At 42.2% G+C, this 22,740-nt stretch overlaps 1 protein-coding gene across 1 annotated transcript in view; it reads left to right on the top strand.

The window, feature by feature from the left end:
* The window catches only part of RARB (retinoic acid receptor beta), a 452,328-nt gene that overhangs the window by 342,363 nt on the left and 87,225 nt on the right, over positions 1–22,740 (top strand).

Here is a 22,740-nt window from a genome sequence, read left to right as displayed (position 1 = left end):
GGGCACTCAGTAGGTGTTTGTTGAAGGAATCTGCAATAGATAATCTGTGGAAGAGATAGGGGAAGGCCAGGCAGGATTAGAGCACATTTGTGCTCAATGATTGTGTTATCACAGGGCAGAGGCGAAGGAGCAGTTAGAGAACATGGTTAGAACAATGTTAGCTGAGTGTCTTAGACAGGAAAGACATGAAGAATGACCATTCCAGTCGGCATCATGAGTCATTCCATTTTTATTTTAGGAGCGAGTTCTCCTCTGAGCACTCGGGGTGAACACCCCATACACTTCTGTCTTCTGTCTCCTCTCTGCCACCCATGGCCACACTGCTCTTGGGTATGGAATAGATGACACAGGAACAACATTTGGGCTCGCAGTCGGCATCATGAGTCATTCCATTTTTATTTTTAGGAGTGAGTTCTCTGAGCACTCGGGGTGAACACCCCGTATACTTCTGTCTTCTGTCTCCTCTCTGCCACCTATGGCCACACTGCTCTTGGGTGTGGAATAGATGACACAGGAACAACGTTTGGGCTCAGTTTGCTACCTGATGAGATGGCTTGCTGGTGTCTGCCAAGGGTGACTTTTCTTATCAATTATTAAGGTCGCTTCTTAGCCTCAAGCTGAACTGGTTTTGAATTTCAAATATTGGTCTTTCCCCATTTGTCATATACACCAGTGAAATAACAGATGCCTTTTCGTCATGAAATGATAAATCCTATCATTACTAACAAGTACAGGGTATACTGCAGTCTACTGACAGTTCAAGAATACAATATCATCTTGCTTTTTATAATAACTCTATTATGTATTATGACAGAGAGAAGGGAATCCCTTCTTCCTTACAGTTTAATTTCTAGTGTAAGTGTATGAGATAAGAAATTATCTAGAGTTAAAATGACTCTTGATCATCCAGTGTGTTCCAGTTACCATTTTAACAAACCATTGCAAATCTTAGGGACATAAAACAACTTGTTTTTTTGTTCACAGATACTGTAGGTCAGAAATTTAGGCAGGGCACAGCGTGGGTGGCTGGTCTGTGCTCGATTCTATCTGGGGCCTCAGCTAAGAGGACTCGACATCAGGTAGTGTCTTGATGTTTGGGAGGTGGAATCATTTGGAGGTATCTTAAGTTTTGCATCTAGTAGTTGATATTGCCTATTGATCAGAGCACGTACATGTAGCTTCTCGATTGGCTTGGGCTTCCTCACAAAATGGCAGTCTCAGAGCATCAAACCTATTACATGGTGGTTCCGAGGTCCAAAAGCTAAGGTTGTAGAAGACAAGGTGGGAACACCATGGCCTTTTATTTCTTGGAAATCTCATAGTGCCCTTTCTGTCAAATTCTATTGGTTAAAGCAGTCATAAAGCCACATAGTTTCAAAGGGAAGGGACATAAACCCTTTTCTCCTTGGGATTGAGCCAGAGTAGCTGTAGAAGAGTGTCTATAAGTGGGAGAAGTTGTGGTGGCAATCTTTGGAAAATCAAGCCTACTTCAAACTGGGTTCTTATTGCACCAGAGGCTCTTTCTTCCGTTTGCTGCCAGATGAAGTAAGTGGCTTGTTTGTAGGTGTCTACTGTAGGAAAGAAATATGCCTCTTTATGCAACAGAAGACCCATGGCTCACTTTGAAAAAGAAGCAGGAACCGAGAGGAACAGAGGGAACCATGGCTGCCTATCACCAGTCTTGCCCTGCTGTGGGGCATGCACTCACTGAGTCAAATGGTGGGGGAGCATTTGCCTACCATCCATCTTTAAGCTGCTCTGAGTGGGTTCTTGCTTCACAGGTAACTTAAAAAATGGAATACACTTAGTGTGTTCATCATGTCTCTGACAACAGAGAGGAAAAAGTAAACCAGAAGGCCCAAGTGAAGCCCAGCTCTGCCAGCTTTATTGAACCAGACTGCCAGGGAGCTAGCCTCAAGTTCCGGCGCCCTGCCTTCCCTGGGCTTGTAGCAGATCATATGATTATTATCTTATTGATTCTAGGCCACGGAGGGAAGTTGTAGTTTTATGAAATGTGGGTTCTGATGTGAGATGCTCTCTTCTCCATGATTCCCTGAGCTCCCATCCAAGATGGTCATTTATTCCTTTTTGGGCAAATCTCAACTTTGTGCCCTGGCCAGTGTGGCTCATCCCATTCACCCAGAGGTGGCAGATGTAATTCCTGATCAGGGCACATACCCAGGTTGCGGGTTCAATCTCTGGTTGGGGTGTGTGCGGGAGGTAACTAGTTGATGTTTCTCTTTCACATCAATGTCTGTCTCTCTCTCTCTCTCTCTCTCTCTCTCTGACTATATATTTTTTCTATTTTTTACATTTCAAATTATATTAAAACCCCACAAGCTGATAATGAATTAATTAATTAAAAATTTTTATTTATTTTATTGCTGTGACATTGGTTACTAAAATTATATAGGTTTCAAGTGTACAGTTCTGTAATACATCTGTGTTTACCACCCCAAGTCTCCTTCCATCACCATTGATCCCCTGTATATCCTCTTCTATTCCCCCACCCCCTTTCCCTCTGATGATCACCATGCTGTTGTCTGGGGGTTTTTGTTGTTGTTTTTGCTTAATCCCTTCACCTTTTTCACCCAGCTATTTATTAATTTGTTCTTATTAAAAATTTAAACACAAAACCAAGTAACATGTGCTGAATTTACTCTTTACAAATACTTGCAGCAGTGACTTTTTAAAGTATTGAGTTTTTTGGATTGTAAGGCGATCTGTAGAATAATGAAAGTGTGTTGGGTGGCTTTTACTTGTCACTTGGTGAGGCAAAGTTGTGAGAGCTTGAAATTCTTCAGATCTCTTGCTGGTCTCAAACATTTCATTGGATTACCACCTCAACTCCTACTTACTATAAAGGAGGTTGGATTCTCACTGGTCACAGAATCCACAGGTCGTATTAATCCCACTGGCTGTTCCAACCCCTTCCTTACTGGAAGCTTTGAGTAACAGCCACATGGAGTGAAACAGACTGATTTGACTTCTTCTCCCTTCCCCTGTCCATGCATTACTTCCGGTGAAGGTGGAAAAGAACTTGAATGACCCACAAACTGAACATTATCCCAGAATAACAAAAAAGTGGTTGCATTTCTTTGGAAAAGAGAGATCTGTATGCGTCACAGCAGGCTCAGCCTTGGTGAGATGGAATATTGCAGTGGTGTAGGAACTGGGTAGCCTGGGTTCAAATCCTGGCTCCCCTACTTCTTGGACAAGCCATTGAAGCCTAGTTTTGTTTTTGAGGAGAATAACTCATCTGAGCATGCAGATTATTTTGAGAAAGAAACACTCTAATGTATACCCGGTGTTGCTTCAGTGAGAAAAGCACTGATCTAGCGCTTACTATGTGCCAGACCCATATCTTGACTCAGTTGATCCTCACTGCAGCTCTAGGAGGAAGGTGCTGTTACTGCTCCATTTTTCCAGGAGAGGTGCAAGCCCTGGGCCACATCAGTGGGCCCCAGCTTACTTCGTTTTTTTTTCTTTTCCTTTACGAACGTGATTCTCCACCTGTCAGGAAAGCCAGGTTAATTTCAAGTAATTACTAAGGTTCCTTACTTTCATCTTTGATTCATTACTTCTTGAAAGTATGACAAGGATGCATTTCGGTTATGTTTCATATCATTCTATAGGTAAAAGTCACCATATTTCATTCCACTTAATTGAGTTTTAGGTTTAAAGGATACCTGATCATTTTCTGCAAAAAGTAGCCCCATTGAGAAATTGTATTTACTTTTCTTTTGAGTTGAGAATTGGGGTTCCTTATTAGGAAGGCCAGGAGGTAAGTGAATGATGCAGGGTAATTTGGCACAATAGAGAGTGGTGGGGAGTGGGACAAAGACAGCAGCTACCTTCTCCTCGATTGCTGCCGTGTATGGATGGAGTTCAAACTTTAGCATAGGCCAGACTCACTGGGATGGCTGGTAAAACTATGGCTTTCTGTGTCCCACCCCAGAGTTTCAGATCAGGAGTTCTGGAGTAGAACCTGATAATTTGAATTTCTAATTAGCTCCCAGAAAAGGTGGGGTTCTGGTCTGGGGACCCCATTTTGAGAGCCACTGCCCCATGGGAAATGAGGATAGACCTGGACTAGCCCTGCCAGGGTTTCCAATACTTGAAGTGATTCTCTCTGTGACTTGAGGATTATGGTTTTTTCAAGGTCTTCTCCGATCATTTCACTCCTGGAAGCCACTCAGACCATATGATGATTAATCAAGAAAATATTAGGCAGAAACATCAAGCCAATCTCTTCTGTAATTGAAATCTCCTACCACTTTTTAAATGTTGGCAACATATTTAAAAGTTTTTAAGACACTGTGGCGGCCACCACAGCCTGAGCCAAAATAAACATGTCTTTTTGGCTCCGTCCAGCTTGCAGATTAGCAGTTTGCAACTTCTGCTGTAGATGCTAAGAAGATGCCATGGATGAGAGTGAGGGAATGAAATTTTTGGAATTGCTTCCCTGTGATTAAAAATATCATGAAAAATTTGCCCTGGCCGGTTTGGCTCAGTGGATAGAGCATCGGCCTGCAGACTGGAGGGTCCCAGGTTTGATTCTGGTCAAGGGCATGTACCTCGGTTACAGGCACGTCTCCAGTTGGGGGTGTGCAGGAGGCAGCTGATCGATGATTCTCTCTCATCGATGTTTCTAACGCTCTATCCCTCTCCCTTCCTCTCTGTAAAAAATCAATAAAATATATTTTTAAAAAAATTATGAAAAATTTTAGCAGCAGAAGAGAAAAGGCTATCACAGAAATCCACAGCATGCCGTTTCCTTTTAACCAGAAATGAACATGCATGAACTGTTAAAATGAACAGCTAGTTCCCTCTCCTAGGCATGTGCAGCCTGTGAGCTGTGGTCAGGGAATAAGCCTGTCAGCTAGTGACAGGGGTGGCTTATGTGAAGGAGCCCAGTGGGCAACGTTTATTTTCACCTTCGCCTTCCTGTACCTTCTAGACTCGTTTCCCTCCTCTCCTCCTACATCTAGCTTTCTTTCTTTCCTGGTCTTGCCTTCCTTTTGGTTTCAGCCTCCCTTGCACTTTTTACCACTTCTATTTGCATTGTGAAAGCTGTCTACCTTTAAAGGGAGATAAGCAATAATAATAGCTAATATTTTTGAGTATTTATATTTTTTAAGGTCTTAATGTGTTAGCTTCTTTAATCTTCATAGCAACCTCAGGAGATACAAATTATTCTTTCTCCATTTTAAAGACGAAGAAACAAGGCACAGAGAGGTTAAGGGACATGTCCAAGGTCACACAGTGAATAACAGGCAGCGGTGAGATTTGAGCCCTGCTGTCCAGCAGCAGAAGCCAAGCCCACAACCACTAGACTGCCTCTACAACAAGGTGTTTGACCCCTGAAAATAGGAGGTGGACGAGTGAAGAGGCCGAGCACACGGCAGCCCATAGAATCATTTCGACTTTCCCTTTATCTCCAAGTAAACATCTGGACCGTTATCGCAATAAAAATACGATTATGCAGCCTGAGACCAGGCTTTCTGCTCTTTGAAATGCCTGGAGTTGCCTGATGGGACTCATGAAGGATTTATTTGATCAACATCTTTACTTGACTTGGCCTTTTAGTGATCATTATTTTGGTCAATAACAGAGCATGTACTCAAAAAATTTCAGCCGTCATTGCATTTAGGACCCACTAGACCAGCACTGTCCAGTAAAAATATCACGTTAGCCACAAATGTGATTTAAACATGTCACTTAAAATTATCTAGTAGCCACATTTTTTTTAAAAGAAACACGTGACACTAATTTCAATAACGTATATCATCTAACTCAGTATCCAGAATATTACCATCTCAACAATTAGGTGATATCAAACTATTGAGAGATTGACATTTATTTTTCTTACTGGGTCTTCAGAATCTGAAGTTACTTTTACCCCCACAACACATCTCAGTTTGGACCAGAGAGATGTGGGAATTACACACAGAGCCAAGCAACCCAGTGAAAAAACAGAAATGTCAAGTGCAAATGGGGGAGGAGCCCAAGGCAGAAAAGAATCAACAAAGCATCTGGATGCAATTGTTTTGAAGACGTGGTTTTGGAGGAAGATCCTGGGAAACTTTGGGGAAATTTTGCTAATTGGTGCAAAGTGTGGTTGAAAAATGTGTGTGTGTGTGTGTGTGTGTGTGTGTATTTATTCTTTACTGATTTGAGTCAAGTTAATTTTTGTTTGGCGCTAGGCAAAAATTGCATAAACCGCAGCCAGGATGTCAGATCATCATGGGAGAGGGAGCTGCGGAAGGAATTGTTTGAGCACCAGCGTTACTCCATTTGAGTGACTTAAGCTTCTTGACCTCTAGACCCTTTCAGTCTTTTAGACCAGAGGAGCATAATACATTTTTAAGTCACATTTCTCTCTTCTTCTGCTGGTGAAAGAATGTGTACCCTTAGCTCTCCCAGAGCTCCAGGTTCAGATGGTGTAAATAAAGCAGGGGCATCCTGGGCCCTGTTTTTTTGTGTGTTTTTCAGGGGGGTGAGGAGGGGAAATGGAAAAAGAAAAAAACAGATAAGAGCTAGGGAGACTGGAGAATGGGATTAGGAGTAAAACTCTGGGTGTGTAATGTCAGCAGCACAAACTGTTTTCATTCTCTCTGTTAGTTAATGGCTAATGTAGAGATTGTTCTGCCATTTGCTGATAGTGCACAGTTTAAAATATTTTATCATTAATGTGACAGGGAGTTGGATAAAGAAAATGAAGCGTGATTATAAAACGCTAATTATCGTTCTCAAGTGCATATTGGGCACTGGCGAATATTTGCAGCGTAATTTGCTTTATTTATTATTTCAGTTTGGTTATAAATGTTAACTCAATTGCAGATGGTATGTTGGCAATTTACGGAGCTATAAAGTTATTTGGAAATCCTAATATTTTCTACCAAAATGTGCCGTGAGTGATGGATGAACTACATTAAAAAGCCCCTGCTCTGTAGAGTTAAATACATTAATTGGCAGATAGGCTGCAGGGATTCCCAGGTCAGAGCTGGCTACGTTCACGCCTTCAAGGAAGAGAGGATGTGATTTCTAATTGAGAATGGGAATTTTCTTCACGAGTGAGTGTGGGAGAAAGAGGTCTCTTTCTCCCTCCTCCCTCACAGCGCTTCTTCCAGGCTGAGATTTCTTCATGTTCTGGTTCATAGCACTAAAGAGACACGCTTGAAACCACATTTTTTCTGCACTGCAGCAACTGTGTCAGAGACCATGATGTTGGTAATGAAGGTGTATTTGTGTGTAACCGTCTATGCATGTGCGTGTGTGAGAGAGAGAAAGAGATGGACAGAGATCCTGTTTTCTCAAACCTCACTGATTACTTAAAAATACACACATGTTTTAGACCACAGGTTGCCAAACTGCAGCCCACAGGCTAAATCTGGTCTGCCACCTGTTTTTATACAGCCGAAAGCTAAGAATATTTTTCACATTTTAAAAACTTGAAAGGAAAGTCTTAGGATATTTTTATGCCAGATGGAAATGGGGTAAAGTCACATTCGGTGTGTATGAGTAAAGTTTTCAGAACACAGCCAGGCCCATTCATTTAGGAATTGTCTAGGGCTGCTTTCCCCATAACAGAGGTGAGGATTTGAGGCAGAGATGATGAGTTCCACAGCCTAAAAGGGTTACATCTGGCCCTTGATGGAAGGAGCCAGCCAAGCCCTGGATTAGATGGCCTAAGGCCGTGGTCGGCAAACTGTGGCGAGCCACATGCGGCTCTTTGGCCCCTTGAGTGTGGCTCTTCCTAAGCCTTAGGAGTACCGTAATTAAGTTAATAACAATGTACCTACCTATATAGTTTAAGTTTAAAAAATTTGGCTCTCAAAAGAAATTTCAATCGTACTGTTGATATTTGGCTCTGTTGACTAATGAGTTTGCCGACCACAGGCCTAAGGGGTAGTTTACAAAATGGAAGTCCTAGCCTTTTTATTTATTTTTTAAAATATATTTTTATTGATTTCAGAGAGGAAGAGAAAGAGAAAAACATCAATGATGAGAGAGAATCATCAGTCAGCTGCCTCCTGCACGCCCCCTACTGGGGATCAAGCCCGCAACCCAGGCGTATGTCCTGACCAGGAATCGAACTGGTGACCTCTTGGTTCCTGGGTTAATGCTCAACTGGTGAGCCATACCTGGCTGATCTGCCTCAGCCTTAAAAAGAAAGAAACAAACAAACAAAAACTTTATTACAAAATGTATAGAATCATAAGAACTTCAGGCGAACAAATAGCTTCAAAACACAACTCTTCATTTTTGCAAGCAGAGAAGGAAATGATAACCAAGAGCCCTCGCTTCCTCCTTTTGTGGCAATGTAGATAATGAAAAGAAGTGATATTATGTGAGTGATGTAAGTAACTTTGTGCTTCTCATACACACAATATACTCAAAACATTCTCTTTGCCCCCAAAATAAGGATAAAAGTAAAAATGGTTTTCTCTTATTATCAAATTAAAAACATAAACTAGGCCACGTTCCTGGAACGCTCGATTGGTGTTAACAATTAAGGATTGTCTGCGGAAGCACAGTCGTATCAGGAAACATGGCTACCTTCTAGAACTCCCTTGGAAAAAATGTCATTCTTTACTAAGAAATACTGTGCTTAATTAATTCTTGCTCCTGGGAGGTCAACTTGGGGCACTCATTATGGCCTTAATTGGTGTTATAAATCCTGAGGCCCGAGAGGAGCACGCATGGCCTGGTTAGCGGACTCTGGCCCTTTGGGTGAGCGCGCACCAGAGCCAGCCCCCTTCGGGGAGAGTGACAGCTTCTGGTTTGGATGGCTTTGGGTCTGGGCACACTGCTATTGGTTTGATAGGCCAATGGGCAATGAGAAAAGAAATGCCATGGCCTGTCCCGGTGTTTGGCATTAAGCAGCGTGAGACAACCCACTACCTTCTAACTTGGAAAAATGTGTTTCTTTGAACTCTGGTTTTTCGTATTAAATTATATTCATTATACAGCCCATCTGGAATCTCCTGCCAGGCCAGAAATCATCTTACAGACATTAGCCAAAGGAAGTTTCAATGTAATTTTTTTTTAATTGTAGACTTTTCATTTCCATTTTCTTTTTTTCCTTTTTATTGGAGAAACCAGATGGGAAGGGAGGCAGGAGCCTCTTCCTCACCCCGGTCCCCTCCGGGAACAGAGGCAGAGCATTCCTGGCTGCTGCTTCTCTCCCACACTGGCTGGAGGTGATGATGGGGCTGTCTAGATTCCGGGGATAATTGCTGGGAAGGTCAGGAGTTCACTTTGAAGCTCCCACTGGATTGGGGTGCTGAGGTTTGGAGAGTAAGAACAGCGTGGGGACGAGCTTTTGGCTTTCACTAAAGTGGGTTGCCACAAATTACATTTGACAGTGTGGGAATGAAACTCACACATGTCACATGAGATGCGGTCCGTTGTTTTCTTGTGTGTGTGTCCCGGTATTGACTTGGTTATTTTGCTGGGAGTTGTCTGTCTGCTGGATTTTGACTCGGTGCGAGAAGGACCCATATTTGGGCTCCCTTCATCTCTCTGCATTTACTGAACCAGACATCCACAAAAGGTACAGACCTGAGGCTCCTACTGGGGACATGCGAATGCGTGTTTCCTTGTTCAAGCGCATGGAAATCTCAAACGTCAGCCCTGGAAGGTGTGTGGAGATAATTTCAAATGTGTGAAATGCAATCGCAAGAGGAGGTCAACAGTTTGCCTGCGGTCCCAAGGCCAGTGAAAGGCAGAGAGTAAAACCAGCTCACGGCCCTTTGGACTTTGACTTGGATGCTTTTTTCTTTGGCCATCCTACCACCCTGGCTGAGGAACTTAGGCACACGGAGTCATTCCCCCATGCAGCCCTCCACCCACTCCCATGAGCAAATGTTTACAGAAAGCAGATCAGGTACTGGACTTGGTGCTGCGGTTACAAAAGAGCTATGACAAGTCTTCAATTTAATAGAAAACCTACATCAGAAAAAGCTACAGTCACTCTCTGTATATACTCTACCACTCATCTGTTGATGAACCAAAATGAATTTCCAAGTTTCTGGGTTTAGAAGGGATGTTTTAAATTCCGATACTGGTGCCCTAGCTGGTTTGGCTCAGTGGATAGAGCATCAGCCTGCGGACTGAAGGGTCCCAGGTTCGATTCTGGTCAAGGCCACATGCCCGGGTTGCTGGCTCGATCCCCAGGAGGCCAATCGGTGATCCTCTCTCATCATTGATGTTTCTATCTCTCTCTCTCCCTTCCTCTCTGGAATCAATAAAAATATAATTCAGATAATGGTGAGGTACTTTTGGCACCATACTGACATATCCCATACCTACGGGCATTTCTTGAAGATGGTCTTCTAGTCTTCAGAGGTTGAAAGGGAGGGGAGTGATTAGGGCTCATTTTGAACTTGTACCCTATGTACAATTTTATTACAATCAGAGATTAGTAATTTTATTATCTAACTCTTTTTTCATTGTGCTAGATATTTCCTTTAATTTAGGACAGGGTTTTCAAGCACACCTGGAGGGATCCCACTCGATCTATGCTCTCATGCTTTACAGCACATCTGAGATTGGAGGGCAGACAAGGCTGCCTTTGTGCCTGCATGGTGACACAGAGTGACTGCTGTCACCAAGTCCCTCCGCTAAGAGCTTCTTTAAGGAGCCCGCCTCTGTTTGACCCTCATTCATGTTGGACACGGTAATAGACACATTATCAGGGTAAATAGCATCTGCAGGTTTTCCCTGCCTTTGGAGTGTGTTAAAGGGATGTCCACTAAATGGGTTACTTTGGCTTTAAATAATAGACCCCATCGCTTCTCGGCTCCTCAGCGCGAGAGGTGGTTTCACATACCACTCTCCACTTTCAACAAAGCAGATAAGGTATCAACACAATTAAAAGTGAAAAATAATCTGTCTGCGTTGCCGGTAGTGAATGCTTACAGAACACACACTGATACAATAGATTTTAAATAATGTATGTCCGGCACTTTTTTTTTTTTCAATCTGTAAATGAGGACACCTAATGCGGAGTGGCGGGCGGGATACTCTATCCCTCCCCCATTAAGATAACAAGGTGAGGGGCCAGGATTCCGATCGGTATATTTTTGGAGCGCAGCGCGTGGATAAAAATTAAAAATTAAAGGAGATGGTGCTCTGAAAGTCTCTGGATAAGCAAGCGCCTAAAAGCCATTTGGAAAGCTGAAATTACAAATTAATCCCGAGCCTCCTTCCGAGGGGCTCCTAAAAGCCCTCTCCGTTTTCTTGGCAGGAGGAAAGCATTACTTTTGTGTCACGGCCTGGTGCTTTCCCGGGGTCTGTTCTAATGCTCGCTGAGGTGTAGTGCTCAGTCCTAATGTGTCTCTTGCAGCCGCCTTTGGTCGGAACCCAGTCAACTTCAGGTGATGTTAAAAGCAAATAGGAATGAATGTGGGATGCATTATACCTCTCCCCTACAGACGCATTAAACCTCCGGTCACCAGAGCGATGTGATTCACAACTTATTTTCCAGTCCTGAGCAGCGGGGGCTGGTCCGGTCCTGAAGGATTTACCCAGCTCCTGTCGGCAGTAAAGGGATTTGCTCCCCACAAACCCCCAAAGTCTAGGCGCAGGGCTGTCCCACAGAAACAAAACTGCTAAGCTGTTCACGCAACGCTGGCCAGTCCTTTGATGGTTAAATGTAGCTCGATGAGGATTTGTGGGGCCCCAACTCTCATCCCTACACCTGCCTGCGAACATCTTTTAATTATTTCATTGGAGAAAACTCTGGGGAAGAGTAGCAATCCTGAAAACGTGTGTGTTCCAAGGAAGAAAGCCAACGACATCCAAGGAAATTTCCAGTCCTGTTTGATCTAAGGGAAATAGTCCCCCAGTTCCATGCAGATGCTTAAGAGAGACTGAAGCGCTTTGAGATGAGTTCAAAATAAACACACCCACCGAAGTTATCCTCTTTGCCCTTCTGGAGCAAATTAAAAGGGTCAAGGAAGTTTCATGGAATGACTATTTGAAAAGAGCAAAAATAGAATAAAGCATCTTCAAGGCGCCCAGATGAGGCCTCCTGGCCCGGGGAGGGGGATCAGATCGGATACCCCATCTTCTGCCGCAGAGTATAGCACCAGGCACGGGCCTCCGTTAACAAGCCCCACCTGGCAGCAGAAAGCCTCGGGAAGTAGCCACCGAGGAGAAAAATGTAATTTTGATACAGGAAATACAAGAAGAACGTACAGCTTTTCACTCAAGATAGATGTTTCTTCTGTCTAAAGCCCGCAATTTTGGAAAATGAAGCTGAGTTTAAAAATAAGGGCTCTGTCAGGGAAAATAAAATAGGTCCCCCTCCATCCATTAGGCTGCCTTTAATTGAAAACTGAAGTACAGTCTAACTAATTGGCAGGTACCTCTTTTATTGCGGGGACCATTTCCCCCCCTTCTCTCAGGTGGGATCAAGAGGCTGCCATTCTGAGAGTCAGGTATGAAATGGAAAAGCAGAGAAGTAACACTTAAGAAATTGACGGTGTGTATCCTGCCAGACTTTCTCTTATAAAATAGGTACAGAAAGTAGAAAAGTCCAGTTCCTCAGAACAGCAGTAGCTGCTGGAGTATGTTCTTATACACATGGTACTTAGGTGGGAGCTGTGACATGCTAATTGCAAGCAAGTTCATGTTGTTTAAAAGAACTTTACCTTTTGCTTTGGGGACCTATTTAACTTCCAGTCTTGGCACTGTGCTGACATAATATGGCAATTTGAATTCTGAAGATCAAGAAAGAGGAGCGGTGGGTGAAATGTGAGCCCACTTCTTGTTAATTTGGAATCAGAAAGAAGGGAGGTTGGGATAAATCATGAAGTTAGTGTTTCTGTCTGAATTTATGATACTAGAATTCCACTTTTGAAAATGTAACTTCCTTTTTCCTTTTCCTTAAAGTTAAGGAATTTTGCTGGTGGTAGTATTTACTGAATTTAGGTTTCTATAATGACCTCCCTTTGCTTCTACAAGAATCTCCATGTGATATTTAAAAGGCAAAGAAAACTTGTGATGTGTTTTTTTTTTTAATTTTAAAGGTTGCTCATGTTCCATCACAAAGATGATTAAGATACACCCCTGCCTGCAAAGGACTCCTCGTGTTTTGAGAAAAAAATGAGACACCAAAATCAATCATTGCAATGTTGTCGAATGAATGTTCCAACGGATATACAAGATGGCAGGTCGGAATTCACAGATGCCTCACCGCACTTGGGGCCTATATCTTGGAGCATGAGTTGGTGTGAACCAAAGGATAAGGCAGGAAAAGGATTTCTGAGTTATAGGGAACAGCGCGTGTAAAGGCACAGAGGAGAGAGAGAACACTCTAGGTTTGGGGGCCTGGATAAGTATGACTGGGGAAAGGGCATGTGCAACTTTGAGGGCTCTACATCATTCTGTGGATTTGGGAGCACACACTGGATCTGGTCTTAGTCTAGAGTCGCCATGAATTTTCCATAAAGGACAGAATCCATTTTGAAAGTTTATGGAGTATTTTCTCCATAAACTGCTAGTGGGATTTTTGTGCTGTCAGAGCAGAGAAGCAGAAGGTTATATCCAGTAATTGCCCAGGACTTTAGTTATCTGGCTCTTGAAGACTTCAGTGTAAATGTCTAACTGGCTTCCCTTCTTCTACTCATTCTTCCTCTCTGATTTCTTCCTTTTCGCTTCAGCTTCAGGATGTAACCACATTTAACACGAGTGAGAAAAACTCGAGTGAGAAAACCCCAGAATGGCACTGAAAATTACATTAACTTGGAAAAAAGTACAAGAAATTGCGGACAAGCTTACCTTTTCTAATTTAGGTCATTTTTACCATCATAAAACAATGCAAATGCACCCTAATCATTGGTGTCTGTGAAAGGCCTTTGAGTGATATGATATGCAGTTGCCATGGTCATGCACATGGTCATCAACCCACAATTATGACAGAGCTAAGTCCTGGCTTTGTTGATGGCGAAATGTTGCATACCAAACTTCTAAAAGAGATTTAAAAGTCATGCTCTTCTGCAGAGTTTAAATATATTGGAGCACGTTTGGCTCTGTTTCCTTCTGCTTACCTTTTATTTCCCCTCTTCAGTACAGATGAGGATCTTTCATTTGGGTCCAGATGAGATTTAGTAATTAATGTGCAAAGCAGCTGGGGTCTGCGAACTTCTGGGCTGTAGCTTAAGAGCTATTTTGGTGCATTTTCTCAGTAAAATAATTGAGAATTAAAAAACTTAAAATGCATTGGCTTCTTGCCCTGTTATATTTAGAGTAATCCTGATAATAAATCGGTAACTATGGGTTTCACCATGGAAGGGCACAAAATAACTGACCCAAGTAATCTAGAAAACAGATGTCTTTGGTTGGTTTAAATTCTCAAGACCAGAATTAAAGAAAGCTATGTTGCAGCCCAGTGAAATCAACCATTTTCATTTTTTCTTGTCTTCAGTTTTTCTTTTCTGCTATATCTCAACTCTAATTCTTGAGAACAAGGGAAGTGGTCCCCAAGAAATTGTATTTATAATATTTAACCTGCTGCACAGAAATTCTTTGGATAACAGGTTAACTTCTCCGTCTCCTATTCTTCACTTTATTTCTAATTCACTCTTTATTTAGATGGCTCCCAAGTGGATGTCAGAGGCAGCTAAGAGGTTGATGAATGAGCTTCTGGGCCCCCTCCCTCTAAATATACATATGCTATTAGGGAGGAAATTTTGTCCAATTCTGAAAAAGTTCTTTGTATTTTCCCTGTTCCTTCCAGTCCCCTCCAAAGTTCCTTATGCAAGTGGGAAATAAAGTCCAATAGAAGACCATAAATACTGTCAGAGTGTTGTTGTTTTTTAATTTCTTGCTCTTGCTGGGTTCATGGAATTGCCCAGAAGCTTCCAGGGGGGTCCCCAGGGGACAGCGTGATTATGGTGGACTTGCTTGATTCTGTCTGATCTACAGTCTTAACACTAGCGTGAAGGTCAACCCGAGACTATCCAAGACTTCACATCTTCACGAAGGAACATGGGTGGAAACTTTCGCTACAGATGGTATTCTAGAGCCAGGACTGGCTTCTTCATTTGCAAGAACCAGAGCAAAATGAAAATGCTTGCCTCTTGCTCCAAAGTTTCAAAATTTCAAGACAGTCATAGCAGAGCAATAAATCATGCCCAACGTCCTTCTTAGTAATCAGGTTTACTGATAGTGTTTTCTTGCCTTGGGAAACTCTCTATCCCAAAATTGTGTTTTGAGATTATTGGCCATAAATAACCTGATGGGTTAGTTGCCTCCCAATTAGGGGTTATGATAATCAGAACTATATGATGACCGGTCACTTTAATACATTATTATTTTAAACTATGTCATGTTTTGGAAATACTAAAAAAAAGACATTTTTAACCTAAATTCAAAGATATTTTATCAAACTGATGAATTGGTTTTAGAGTTGGTTTTCAGTTTATATTATCTAGTTGCATTTCTTCTCTGGATCGTGTTCCTCTAGAGCAGTGGTTCTCAACTTTTGGCCCTTTAAATACAGTTCCTCATGTTGTGACCCAACCATAAAATTATTTTCGTTGCTACTTCATAACTGTAATGTTGCTACTGTTATGAATCGTAATGTAAATATCTGATATGCAGGATGGTCTTAGGCGACCCCTGTGAAAGGGTTGTTCGACCGCCAAAGGGGTCGCGACCCACAGGTTGAGAACCGCTTTTTTAGAAGAAGAAGAGACATGAAAGGCTTGATAAAAATAGCAGAAACTAGCCTTCCCAAGTATTAAAAAGTTTACACTGAAGACAAACTTGCATTAAAGTCTGTTAATTGAAAGAATATTGCACTATAATTTAAATAAACAAAAAAAAGAAACAGAACAAAATAGAAAAATTAACAATGTAGCTGGGCATAAAACACATGGTCAGGTTCAAAGTGAAAGGACGGAAAAGACCTTTTCCAGGTTAGCAGGCAAGAGGCGCTGTAGAATAATGGGCCTTATAGAAGCCACAGCTGTTAAACAGCAGAGCACTCAATCTTTACTATTGTCACTCATTCATCTTTATTAAATTCTTAACAGTGGGACCTTGTCCTGGTGGGGGGTTTTGATGTTTATTTTTTGTTTAAAAAAATAAATAAATAACTCTAAGCCTCTATCCCATGGGAGAACTCAACTTTCTTGTTTGGTGTATGAATCTTACCATGTTTTCCTTTTTGTAGCTCAGAGCGTGGCTCCCTCCCTAACTGGACTTGCTCAGCATCCTTTGCGGTACATTCATGCCAACCCTCCCGGCTTAGGAGGAAACTCTAGGTTTGTCATCGGAATAGTAGGCTGTTTTTCTACTTTCTCCCTCCCTCTCACCCATTGTCTTTCAATGGGGTGAAAAGGTCTTTACTTTTCTCTTTCTCCCTCCCAAATCTTGCTATTAATAACTCTTTAGACATTGTCACGCATAGACTTCCACTCGCTCTGGAGGGTGTTTTTTGTTTGTTTAAGGCAACGTGTTTCCTGGTCTGAAAACCGTGTTTCCCAAAGTAGCCGTGATGGGATTATTCCATACTCACCTCCTCCTGGCAGCATCTTTGCTTCTGGTTGGAAATGGGAATCGCAGCCCCGTGCAGGCTGGGGTCGCACCTCACTGCGCTCCAGCCCTGTGGCTGGGGTGAGGGCTACTTGGGGTGGCCACCTGGTTACTTTTGGATGGAGATGGGACTGATATCTTTTTCTTGGAATGACCAAGACAAAGCAATGATTTCCCTGCTTTCTTTCTCTTCTTTCGCTCTGGAGGAAGAAATTACCCTTTTGAACTTTGCATGGAATAGAAATTAACTCTGCAAAAGCCCAAGGCAAACAGATGTGCTTCCCACACTATTTGTTTTGGGTGAATTTCTCCTGATCCAATGCTTTCTTCTGACTAAGATAGTGCCAAGTTGCCTTTTTGTAAAAGAAAAAAAGAAAATGGTTTTTGCTTTTTCAGACGATCGTGACGCATCCCGCACACGTAAAACCTGATGTCAGTGCTTCTGACACTAAAAGGCAACTTCCATTCAAAACGCCACAGTGGGAATGCTCACAGGCAGCTTGGTCATTCAGTGTGAGTCAGCAGATTGCGATGTGACTTCAGAAATCAAGGATTCTTGGGCTACAGTGACGCCCAGATCTGAGGTCGGGCGCAGGGTTTCAGGTGTTTGTATTGATACCCAGAGCTCGCTATCTACTTTCTTATGTGTAAAATAATAGCATGATGAAATCGGGGATTCACAGCCTGGCGGAATACAATTCTGACCCTGGCTTTCTCCTGCATGGAAGTGTAAACGCCTCCCCAGTAAATGTCTTGTGTGGTCTTCATGATCTTACCCAGTCCGAATATCAATCCAGCCTTTTAACTGTGTCTTATACTCTGTGTCTGTCTCTCTCTCCCCCTCCTTCCCTCCCTTCATCCTTCCCTCTTTGTCTCTCTATCTCTCCATCCCCATCATTCACATCTCTGCCAACCTGGACCCCTGGCCTTTCCTGTGCTTTCTCACCCCTGACCTCTGCTGCTCATCCATAAAGGTAAAAGCCTGCCAGTCAAATCCTACCCCTTCTTTAGAGCTGGGATCAAGTGCCAATTCCCTACTAAGTCCTTTGGATTCCTATGGCCTTTACACAGTAAATATTTTGTGTGTGTGACTACTATGCATCAGGCACTATCCTAGGCACTTTTTCACTTTCTGTTTCTAGTAAAGTTCTTCTCACACTGCTTGGTGGCATCAGCTACATTGTGTTCACTTGACTTACCACTCCTGGTAGGTTGAGAGGGGGCAAAACTGTGCTTTATACAGTTGACCCTTGAACAAGTGGGGGTTGGGGCACCAATCCATCCATGCTGTGGAAAATTGGGGTATAACTTTGTTTTTATTTTTTTATTTTGTTGTTTACGGTATTACAAATGTCTCCTTTTTTTACAAATTACATATGTCTCCTTCTCCCCTGTCTATTGGTTATGCTTATATGTATGCATACAAGTCCTTCGGTTGATCTCTTATCCCCCACCCACCCCCGCAGCCCTCCCCTGCCTTCCCGCTGTAGTTTGACAGTCTGTTCGATGCTTCTTTGCCTTATCTATTATAAACTGTTGGGTATAACTTTTGACTCCTCCAAAACTTTACTTCTAATAGGCTACTGTTAACATAAACAATCCATTCACACATATGTTTTCATGTTATCTGTATTATATATACTGTATTCTTACAATAAGCTAGAGAAAAGAAAAAATTAAGAATATTGTAGAGAAAATATGTATATAGTACTGTACATGATTTAAAAATAAACACCTGTGTATAAGTGGACTCATGCAGTTCAAAGAGTCAACTGTACATCTTCATAGGCCTAAGAGAGTCCACCGCCTCCACTCCAGGTAGTTGGCATTGAAAGAATGAATCAGTACATGAATGAGTAAATAGAGATCGAGATGGCTTTTGGAATCATAAAGCTGTCTACTCAAAAGATTCTATATTGTTCAGAGTCAGAAAAGTGTTCCATCCTATTTGGGAATCTTTATTTTAAAAACATAAAGTCTATTGAAAATTATTCAGAAGAAAGCTTTGAAAGAAGAGGTTTTATCAAGGACCCTAGATACCATTCATGGGCGCTTGCTGAGTGTGGGCATTATGCTAACACCTCCTGTGTTCCCTAATTGGGTACATTCTGTGATCCCATGAGGTAGGCATTTTTATTATCTTCATTTTACAGATGAGAAAAACTGAGGCTTTAGTGTAACTCACTCAACATCACACAGGTAATAAGTGACAGAGTTGGAGTTTAACTACACATATGCCCAAACTAAAGCCTAATTCTTAATCACCAGGCCAGTATCTAAACTGACAAAAATTACCCTCTGTGGGAGAGGATGGAGAATGTGATGTGTAATAATACCTGAAAACTTGCCCTAACCAGTTTGGCTCAGTGGATAGAGTGTCGGCCTGAGGACTGAAAGGTCCCAGGTTTGATTTCGGTCAAGGGCATGTACCTTGGTTGTGGACACATACCCATTAGGGGGTGTGCGGAAGGCAGCTGATTGATGTTTCTCTCTGATCGATGTTTCTAACTATCTATCCCTCTCCCTTCCTCTCTGTACAAAATCAATAAAATATATTTTAAAAATAATAATACCTGAAAACTACAAAGTGAAACAGGCTCCCTGGATGAGGAAAAAAATTACAAGCATTAAAGCAATTATTTGATAGTATTAACAGAGGGACGGTAGCCCGACTTAATATATCAGAATAAAAGGAAGTGACATAAGCCACTTTTAGTTTTTCCATGGTCTCCATAGATTTGGGATTTGAGGCGACTTCATCAAGAAAATTGTGAATTTTAGATTTGGGGGTATCGGAGAATATTTAATTTTAAAAGATAATCTTTCCTTCTGATTTAGGATTGTTTATGCGCTGTAGAAAGACATGATTAACTAACGAGTTGTGATTAACCAACAGAAGTGACATACATCTTGAAGACCTGCTAGAAGTTTTCTGGATTTACTCAGAAAAAGATGTTTTAGGAAAGTGAAAGAGTGAAATTGTGGTGTCAGCAACCCTAGACTTGGTGTCAGAAAACCAGACCTGAAAACTTACAGCCATGAGCTTATGGGAGAGTGGATGAAGTGTTCCAGCTTCAGTCCAGCCAGGTGTATCTGCCTGAGGTCCCTCACGGGGGTGTTGTGAAGACGCAGTTCCCAGAGAAAAGTGAAAGTCATAGGAAAGCCCTCAAATGGGTGTCTCTTAAGCCCAAGGTTAGTCCCAAGAAATTGCCATTTTGCCCACACAGGTGGGGGGCCTCTTCTTCCTTAGTCTTCCAACACCACCTCCTCCTCGGCCATTTTCTTTGTCCACAGAAACTCCCTCATTCTCAACTCTGAAGCCATCCCAACTCCTCACTCTCTGGTGTGATGACACATTAGAATCCCAGAAATTTAGAGCTGGAAAGGATCTTAGAAATAAGCCACCCAGCCCCTCCCTTAGGAGACGAGAGCTTAGCCCCTTAGGTTCTGTGACTGCCCAAAGCTGTGCAGTGGTAGCGAAGAGGCTGCAACCCACCACCTTGACTTCCCCTCCAGGGCACTTCCTCTTCTGCCTCCTACTTCTCTGTCCCCTTGGGCTGCTCCTCGAATAGGCATCAAATCCTTCTTCCTTATATGCTTAGCTTTTCAGTCCTTTCTCCTCCAGATGTGTCCCTACCCAACTACTGGCTTCAAAAACTATCACACTTGCACGCAGGACTTCTAAAGCCCATTTTTACATAGGACAAGTTTGGGGTTACAGTTTTGTTCCCCAGAGTAGGAGGCTCCCAGTTTTAAGTGGGCGGGATTCATGGCTTTAAATCACGTGGAATTACTTAATGAGACACTTGTTCATTTTCTCTGAATTCTTCCAAGAGGAAGTGTCAGGTCAGTGCTGATCGGCCGCTAACACTTGCTCAGTTCCCTTTTCAGCAAGGACTGAGGCAGCCGGGGCTCCAAGCCCTTAGCAGATCCAGTGTCCAGTGAGAGTGAAATAACATCTGATTATGGTTTGGCTTGACTGCCTTTTTATTTATGAGTGCCTTCTAATATGGACGGTTGGGGACTGGTTTTCCAATTAAGCTAGAGTTTAAACGTTTCTATTTTATATAATGTTAAATAGAGTCAACCTGAAAAAAATATTCAATTAAACTTAGGTGGCATGGGGTATGCCCCCACCCCCACCGCCATGCACACGCATGTGTGCACACACATATGCACATTAGGTCTTCAAAGTAGAGGTCGGAGAAGAAGCCAGTTTTTGTGTAACAGTTCATAGTATCTACGAGGGAAAAGGAGAATTTATATGCTGGAAACCACTTTTTGGCGTCCGAGGGCATTTCTGTTTACCCGAACTGTGTATAAAAATACCTCACAGCATATAGTTTCATCAGCAAGTATTCTAACTTGGTGGAAATGATTTACTGAAACTTAGACCTTCTCCTGAAATCCAGCCAAAAATCTGATTTGGAAAACTAAGAAGTCCTATTTAGTTTCTTCTGTCATTGTTCCTGAACCACGCTGACTGGGTAATTAGTGACATATAAAGTTCTTTCATTCTGTCTTCGTCTGTCATCCTTTCATCTGAGCCCCATGAGGTTGTTTCTCTCTCCTCTATGTTCACTACCTAAGAATGTCCTGAACTGAACATTTAGCTTTTTTGTGTGTTTTTTAAAAATATATATTTTTATTGATGTCATAGAGGGAGAGAGAGATAGAAACATCAATGATGAGAGAGAATCATGATCTGCTGCCTCCTACATGCCCTATACTGGGGATCGAGCCCACAACCTGGGTGTGTGTCCTGACCAGGAATATGACTTTCTGGTTCATAGGTCGATGCTCAACCACTGAGCCACACTGGCTTAGCAGAACATTCAGTTTTTAATAAATGGTGGTCAGCTTTGTCCACAGCTCACTTGCTTCACACATATGGAAAAGGCTGGGTCTTCTCTTGTGTCAGTGGTTTTTGGCAGGAGGGCAGTGAAGTTTTTGTAAAGTGAGTGTGTGCATTTGGCAGCCAAAAGTGTCCTGTAGATATTTTTTGCAGGAAAAGGTATGTTTGGAGATGACCACTCTGCACAGATTCTGTGAGGGTTTCAAAGTTATTTTAGATTCTGAGCATATCTGTAGCTCCAGGAGTATAAAAATAACCTGTGTTTTCTTGGAAAATGTATGTGTCTGGGATGACAGGAGCAGCAACTTTAAATAAGATTTCCAGCCATTTACAGTTGAAGCTTGCCAGTAAAAATATGTTTATTTAGACATAAAATCCTAGGGTGCCCATGTAAATATCCTAAACAATGTGTTACATGCGCGTTCTTCGCTAATGTGCTTTAACTTTGAATGTTTTTAGTTCCGGCTCCTGGAGTGTTAATGTACTACAGGCAAAGTTGAACTCAGATGGTGGGTCTTATTTGCTGTTCAACATATTTAGACGGCATGTTTCTTACATTCAAGAGAACTGTTTCTGATGTAGGTAAAAGTCACATCACAATTGAGAGTGTAAAACTCCTGGCTTTTAATGCTCATAGCGACACAGAGGGTTTTGTTGGGCAACAGAAGAGAGAGAAGGCAGCAGGTGTACCCCTCACTCCCTGTTCGTTCATCTGTGTGTTTAACAAGCATCACTAGATTATCTGTTGTCGGCAAAGCTGTGTGATGAAACGGGGAGGACACAGAAGGCCGGGCCCCTGTGCTCATGGAGCCAACAGCCTGCTTTATTCCATCAGCGTTTCACCAAAATCAGGATAAATCGCTTCTGTTGTCAAAATATAATTTTCCCAAGAGTTAAAAAACAGTAATTAAGCCAAATATTTAGTAAGCACACATTGAAGGCTTATTTAACTCATTAATAAGGGAACCAGTAGGGTGACTTAGCTGATTTAAAGGAGGCTTTGAGAAAAATATCTGGGTAGGTGGATAGGTAGAACAAATGGATGGACAGATGGACAGACGGATGGATGGATGGGTGGATGGATAGATGGATAGATTTATGGGTGAATGGGATAAAAGGAAAAAATGATGCTCAATTAAGATAGCAAAGTTAGATATAAAACTCATTAATGTCCTACAAGGTAATAAAAGAGTAATTTGAGGGGTTATATTTCAACCAAGCAGAAATCCTTTGTACCTATCCTAGACAAATAGTGTTTGTAATTTCCCATTCTTCTACAATCTTTACACAGTCTGGGTCCGATCAATAGTAAATAGTAAGTCAAACAAAGTTAC

This window comes from Myotis davidii, unplaced genomic scaffold (genome assembly GCF_000327345.1).
Source record: "Myotis davidii unplaced genomic scaffold, ASM32734v1 scaffold192, whole genome shotgun sequence".
Classification (NCBI taxonomy): Eukaryota; Metazoa; Chordata; class Mammalia; order Chiroptera; family Vespertilionidae; genus Myotis; species Myotis davidii.
This window is presented reverse-complemented; position numbering and strand designations above follow the sequence as displayed.